Source organism: Myotis yumanensis, unplaced genomic scaffold (assembly GCF_028538775.1).
Source record: "Myotis yumanensis isolate MYYU_CA2020_CCGP unplaced genomic scaffold, mMyoYum1.0.hap1 SCAF_3, whole genome shotgun sequence".
Classification (NCBI taxonomy): Eukaryota; Metazoa; Chordata; class Mammalia; order Chiroptera; family Vespertilionidae; genus Myotis; species Myotis yumanensis.
This window is the reverse complement of record NW_027223754.1, coordinates 206548762-206556089: the sequence shown is the minus strand read 5'-3', so window position 1 is coordinate 206556089 and position 7328 is coordinate 206548762.

The window sequence follows — 7328 nt, the reverse complement described above, 5'->3', positions numbered from 1 at the left end:
GCCTGTGTCTGTGGAGTCTGTGCGCAGCGAGGGCTGGAGGCACTGTGCTGTGTTTGTGCAGCGGGCACCTGCGTGCTGCATCCTGGAAGCTGCCAGCAGGGCAGCGTGCTGGGGGCGGGCCTGGGTGGGCGGCAGCCATGCAGAAAAGGAGAGAGAGAGAGGCAGGCTGGGCCTGGGCCAAGGAAGCTAGGAGTGTCTCCTTTAAGCCTTAGGTCATTAGTTATTGAGCACCTGCTGTGTGCTTAAGGAAGAGACAGGTACTAAGTTCCGTGGGTTTCCTTAGTCATCAGACAGTGCAGAGTCTGCCCTACGGAGGGCGCCCAAGCGCCCTGGGAGCAGGAATGGGGACTTGGTGGGTGGGCCTGAAGGTGTTGGAGCAGGAGGCCCTTCATGGGACTGTCAAAGCTGGGCTCATTCATTCATTCTTTTAACAAAGGCAGAGCATAAATAAACCAGGCCCTTGCTCACCAGGAGGATAAGGGAAGTGAGGAGACCAATGTCCCCGCAGTTGCAAAAGGGAGAGGGAGCAAAGGTTTTCCTCAGAGAAGGGAGATGGCACCCACGTGACGCGAGGGGTGGACTCCAGCCGCGAGCCTGGGCCACTGGCCAGCGGGGCTGCTAAGGACAGTTGGGTGCCGCTGGGCAGGACGTGCTTTATATATAAATGTATTTTCATTGATTTCAGAGGAAGAGAGAGACGGAACATCAATGATGAGAGAGAATCATTGATCGGCCGCCTCCTGCCACCCCATACTGGGAATCGTGCGAGCAACCCGGGTTTGTGCCCTTGGTCAGAATCAAACCCCGGGCCCCTCAGTCTGCAGGCCATGCTCTATCCACTGAGCCCAACCAGCCAGGGCAGGACATTCTTGTTTTTTTTTTTAATGTGTGATATGTATACCCCGCAAAGAGGGCTTGTGCCCTGACGGATTTGAACGTTGACCTCCTGGTTCATAGGTCGATGTTCAACCACTGAGCCAAGCTGGCGGGGCTGGACAGGACATTTTGACCAGTCGAGCCCCTGAGCAGGTGCACTTCCTCCCTAGGGAGGGAGCAGCAGGAGGTGCCCTGAGAGGGAGGTGGGACCAGGCCTCATAGGATGGGGGGTTGTCCCTCTTTTCAGTAACTTGGTTTCCGGGCTGCCTGATTCGTTCACCTTGGTTCTCACATCGGACGCTCCTGGGTTGGGTTTCCGGTTCACCACCTCATTGCAACCTGACCAACGGGTGTGGAAGTTTTCTTTCTTTTTTTATTTTTTTTATTTTTATTTTTTCTTTTTTTTTATTTTAATAATTTTTATTTCTTAAAGTATTACAAAGAGTATTACATATGTCTCCTTTTTTTCCCCCCTTGACATTCCCCCGGCCCCTACCCCCCACCCGCCCCCCCCCCCGCCCCGTGTCTTGTGTCCATTGGTTAATCTTATATGCATGCATATAAGTCCTTCAGTTGGTCTCTTAATCCCCCCCCCAACCCTCCCCAGGCTTCCCACTGTAGTTTAACATTCTGTTCAATGTTGCTCTGCTTCTGTATCTACCCCTGTTCATCAGTCCATACTGGTCCCCTTTATTTGTCCCAACCTCACTGGAGTAGTCTCAACCTCACCAGGGTCGTCTGAGCCTCACCAGGGCCGTTTCAACCTCACCGGGGCCGTCCCTACCTCACGGGGGCCGTTTCTTTCTTTTTTTAAAAAATTTTTTATTTGTTTGATTTTAGAGACAGAGGCAGGGAGAGAGAGTGAAAGAGAAACATGAATTTGTTGTTCCACGTATTTATGCATTCATTGCTTGACTGTTGTACATGCCCTGACCAGGGATCGAACCCCAACCTTGGCATGTCACGACGACACTAACCCAGCTACCCAGCTAGGGCTGAGGTGTGGACGTTTTCTGACAAATCTGGAGCCAATAGGGAGCATTTAGGGCAGAAAATGACACTTTCAGGACTTCTGTTGCTGTAGGGAAATGGCATATGGTCCAAAACACAACGAAACAGGAACCAGACCAGCAGCTTCCTCCCTCCAGGGGCCAGCATGTCACCCCGTGGGAACCGCGGTTTTCTGTTTGGGAAGGTGTGATACATGTTTTCCTCGCAGACGGTGTGATAGTTAGAATTGTGTGGGTGACAAGGCTTCCCAGGGTGTAAAGGGCTCAATGCTGCTATTTCTTTCCTATAAGGGCTGGGCTTCTTAAGGTGAATTAAATGTTGAGAAAATCGTGATAGGATGCACACCAAAATATACCCTCAGGTATATTTTGAAGGGTACAGTCGGCGGCATTGCGGCCATTCACATTGTGCAGCCATCACCACCATCCATCCACAGAACTGTTTTGTTTTGTTTTGTTTTGTTTTGTTTTATTAAATCTTTATTGTTCAGATTACATTTGTTCCTCTTTTTTTCCCCCCCATAACTCCCCTCCTCCCAGTTCCCGCCCCACCCTCCGCCCTCACTCCCCACCCACTGTCCTCATCCATAGGTGCAAGATTTTTGTCCAGTCTCTTCCCCCATCTCCTATTCCCCTTTCCCCCCCAAGAATAGTCAGTCCATTCCCTTTCTATGACCCTGATTCATTATAATCACCAGTTCATTCTGTACATCAGATTATTTATTCTTCACTTGTTGATAGATGCATGTTTGTTGTTCACAATTTGTATCTTTACCTTTTTCTTCTTCCTCTTTCTTAAAGGATACCTTTCAGCATTTCATATAATACTGGTTTGGTGGTGATGAACTCCTTTAGCTTTTTCTTATCTGTGAAGCTCTTTATCTGACCTTCACTTCTGAATGATAGCTTTGCTGGATAAAGTAATCTTGATTGTAGGTTCTTGCTATTCAGCACTTTGAATATTTCTTGCCATTCCCTTCTGGCCTGCAAAGTTTCTGTTGAGAAATCAGCTGACAGTCGTATGGGTATTCCCTTGAAGGTAACTGACTGTCTTTCTCTTGCTGCTTTTAAGATTCTCTCTTTGTCTTTTGCTCTTGGCATTTTAATTATGATGTGTCTTGGTGTGGTCCTCTTTGGATTCCTTTTGTTTGGGGTTCTCTGTGCTTCTTGGACCTGTAAGTCCATTTCTTTCACCAGGTGGGGGAAGTTTTCTGTCATTATTTCTTCAAATAGGTTTTCAAGATCTTGCTGTCTCTCATCTTCTGGCACCCCTATAATTCTGATATTAGTGCGCTTGAAGCTGTCCCAGAGGCTCCTTACACTATCTTCGTATTTTCGGATTCTTTTTTCATTTTGCTTTTCTGGTTGGGTGTTTTTTGCTTCTTCGCATTTCAAATCTTTGACTTGATTCTTGCGCTCCTCTGGTCTGCTGTTGGGTATAATATTCTTTATTTCAGTCAGTGTATGCTTAATTTCTAGTTGGTTCTTTATCATAGCATCGAGAGTCTCATTAGTTTTCGTGAGGCTCTCATCAAGTTTCTTGCAAGCCCTCAAAATTGCGTTTTTTAGCTCTATATCCTCCATTTCTGCCATGTTTATTTGTCTCCGCATTTTTTATGCTTTCTTGGTGCACCCCCTTGTGGTCTTTGTGCGCAGTCTTGTTCTAGTTAAGCCTTGATTGTTGTAGTTAATACTAGAGGGATTTGACCACCAGGCCGACTGGCTGTGAGAATCAGCTGTGTCTGCCCGGGGAAACTTCTGTCCTCCGGGCAGGTGCTAATCTAGCCTTTGCCTGAGGCAATCCGGCAAATGGCTCTGCGCAGGGTTTGGGCGGGGCAGGATCAACAGGGCGGGCGGAGGGAGCAGTTATGGCTGCTCTCAGTCCCGTTCCCAGAGGCTCTGCTTCTCAGAACCCCGGCAACCGCTTCAAACCTCGGAGAGAAAGCTGCCCTCATGTTCCAACTGATGCTAGACAATCCCGCTTCTCCCGTTTGAGTCTGAGTCCCTAGAAACTTGCCCGGATCTGGAGCTCAGAGTCCGAGACTCCCTCCTGATTGAAAACGACAGCCTCGCCCTCAGCCACCAGCCCGCTTTGCGCGCGCACCTCCGCACCTTTCAATTTTCCACACTGCGCCTCCTCTGAGCCTGGGTATGCTGTTGTCTTTACTTCTAGTTGAAGAGTCTCTCCTCAGCCAGCTTTCCTGTGGTTCTGGGTGATGTCCGTTCCATCTTTTAGTTGTATTTTTGAAGTGGTTGTTTGCGGCAGCAGTCTCCGGTGTTTACCTATGCCGCCATCTTGGTGGTCCTCAGAACTGTTTTGTTTTGCAAAACTGGAAATCGGTCCCCATGGAACACTCCAGGTCTCCTCACCTCCCCTCCCAGCCCCTGACTACTTCCTGTCTGTGAACTTGTCTACCCCGGTACCTCATAGGTGGAGTCATACAGCATTTGTCTTTTGTGATGACATTACAGGTAAGCATATTGTGCTTGAGGTTCCTCTATGCGGTAGCCTGTCAGAATGGCCTTTTCAGGATGAATAATACTCCATCGTGTGTGTGACAGAGTTCTTATCCATTCACCCACTGATGGACACCTGGGTAGCTTCACCCTTTGGCTGTTGTGAGTGATGCTGCCATGAACATGAGTGGACAGGTATCTCTTCGAGACCCTGCTTTGAATTGGGGGGGCGTGCGGAGAAGTGCTGGATCGTGATGTCATTCTCTGGTTAATCTTTGAGGAGCAGCCATCTTGACTTTCTCAGTAACTGGATGCTATTACTTTTGTTGTTGTTGTTCATCCTCACCTGACAATATTTTTCCATTGATTTTTTTTGAGAGAGTGAAGGGACAGCGAGAGAAACATTGATGTGAGAGAGACACATCGATTGGTTGCCTCCCACCTGCACCCCAACCAGGGCTGGGGATCAAACCTGCAACCCAGGTACAGGACCTTGACCGGAATTGAACCCAGGACTTTTTAGTCCGAGGGCCATAGCTGTATCCACTGAGCCAACCAGCCAAGGAGGATGTTATTACTTCTACAGTCTGGGAGGTGGTGCCTCCGGAAACAGGATGTTATTACTTCTAAAGTCTGGGAGGTGGTGCCTCGGAGGTGTCTGATGGCGTGGTTTTCACAGCCGCCTCTGTACCCCTGCCCGCCACTCCCCACCCCTTCTGTGCTGGGAACTGATGAACTTGAGGCTCCCTCCTCTCCGCCTTTGCTCTGAGCAGAGTGATTTTCAACTTACAATTGTTATTTGAGATAAATTACTCCATTTCCTGTTTTAAATTGACATCTAAAATCTGGTAACTGAGAATGTGCCCAGTTCGCTTACACATTGTACGTTCATTGAAATTAAACACAGTGTATTCGTCTTGACTTCAACACAAAAATACTAACATTATGGGTTTGAGTTTTGTCATCTTTATTCTCAGTCCTGACCCTACGTTGACATTTGTTCCTCATTCGGGGCCCAGTTTTGCCACCTGAGGAAAGACAAGGAGGCTGTCCCCTGGGTGATGCTGGCAGCCTGGCAACAAGGGCTGAGGCCAGTGGCCACTTACCATGAGGTCGGCAGGTGCTGTTGGTATGGAGTTCAGTGCTCTGTGCTCTGCAGCCCAAGGTGCCGTCGGCGAGCCACTGTGATGACAGCACCAGCCCCCTGGGTTACATGCTCCTGCCCACTCCCACTGCCCTATAAGCAAAACTCTTTGTGTCCAGCGTGTCTGAGCCAAGCTCCCCTCCCCACGTGTTGGAAAGACTGGGCCGGGCTGGGTGAGGGTGCTGGCTGAGTGCCTCCAGCTGGTGACTCCTCCAGGCTCCACCAGACGATGCTGGTGGCACATGCCAGACCCCTTTCCCTGTGATTCTGGGGTTACTTTTCCCCTGAGTGGGGATTTTCCTCACATCCTGAGGGAGGCAGGATGGGCAGGGCTTGCCTGGGAGCTGAGATGGCTTATTGACCAAAGAATTTGTCCAAGACCCCACCTCTGAGCTGTAGTCATCCCAGGTGACCTTGTGATGTTGGGGGTCCAGCTGAGCCCAACTTAATAGTCACTGGGTCTTTTGGGTCCCTAAGTGGGGTGATCTCAGCTCATGCCAACAGGCGCCCATCTCACCTCATATGGCTTTCTACCCCCCGCTACCCCCCCCCCCCCCCCCCAGTTGTTCTGCCAGGAGAGTCTGTTCACCGAGCCCACAGACATCTGTCTGGGGTCTTTTCTGCATTCTTATCAGAGGGCCCTTTGGACAATAGGACTCCGCTCCTTTGGCTCTGGCGTGATTCTGCACCTCGCAGGGCATGTGGGGTGTCCAGCAGCAGTCAGGCCAGTGAAAGGGGGAGGAACCAGGAGGAAGGCAGGTTACAGGAAAAACAAGACAAAAAATAACTGTAAACAGGGCCAGAGGCCAACTGTGACACTTGCTCTGAGTCTTGGCCCCTCCCCTGAGTTGCCTGGTGCAAGGCCCACCTCTCCCCTCACCTTGGCTTCCTCTTCTCTGAAACCAGGCCTTTGCTGGGGGATCATGTCAGGCTCTGGTGTGTGGTCCTCATGCAGTACCATCATCACTCTGCCGCCCCTCCCTGAAAAGTGGGGGAGGTGGCCGTGGTGCCCATGGACATTGGTCCGGGATGAGCAGGTCTCATTGAGGGGCCATGCTGGCCTCTGGGGTCCACGCCCAGCCCCGCCTGGAAAGCCATTTCCCTCCTGTTTCTTGATCTGTAAAATCCAGGTGGTGATTCCTAGCACCGGCATGAGAATCAAATAGGAAAGGCCTGGAAGGTGCCCGCACGGTGCCTGGCACTGACTCAGCCCTGCGTTTCTTCCGTTTTCAGACTTTTCTGTGTGACGGCGACACTGGGCTTCCTATAGAAAGATCTGCTGTCAAGAGGAAAGGGGCCCGGAGAGGGAACAGCGGTTTCTCTCTGCCGACGCCCACAAACTTGTGCTCCCACAGACGGCCATGGCCACCAGGGAGGGCCTCCTCGGACAGGTCGCCGTGATTCTGAGGCACTGACCCTGCCACCAGCGACAGGTTCAGAGAGGCCTGATCTAAAGGGTCAGGGGAGACGCAGACACAGTGGCCTTGGGCCTCCCCTAGGGACCAGGGGAGCAGAGCCTGCAGGGGACAGTGGCCTCTGGGAGAGGAAGATGCTGGAGGGCTTCTCAGAGGAGGTGAGCCCAGAGTTGGGCTTTGAAGGGTGAGCATGTTGTTCCAGGTGGAGAAGCAGGTGCTCCTGGCAGAAGGACCTACAAAAGCAAATGTCTGGAAACAGCCTGGGCAGGGCCTTCAGTAGGAGCAGGGACCAAGGCAATGCAAGGAGGCAGTGAGCATCTGCTGTGCTCAGGGATGTGCTCATTGCTGGGGTCAGAAGGGTGACTAAGGGGGGCATTTGGGGGCATGAGGGGGAGGAGGAGAGAGGAGGGTTCTGGGGACAACCCC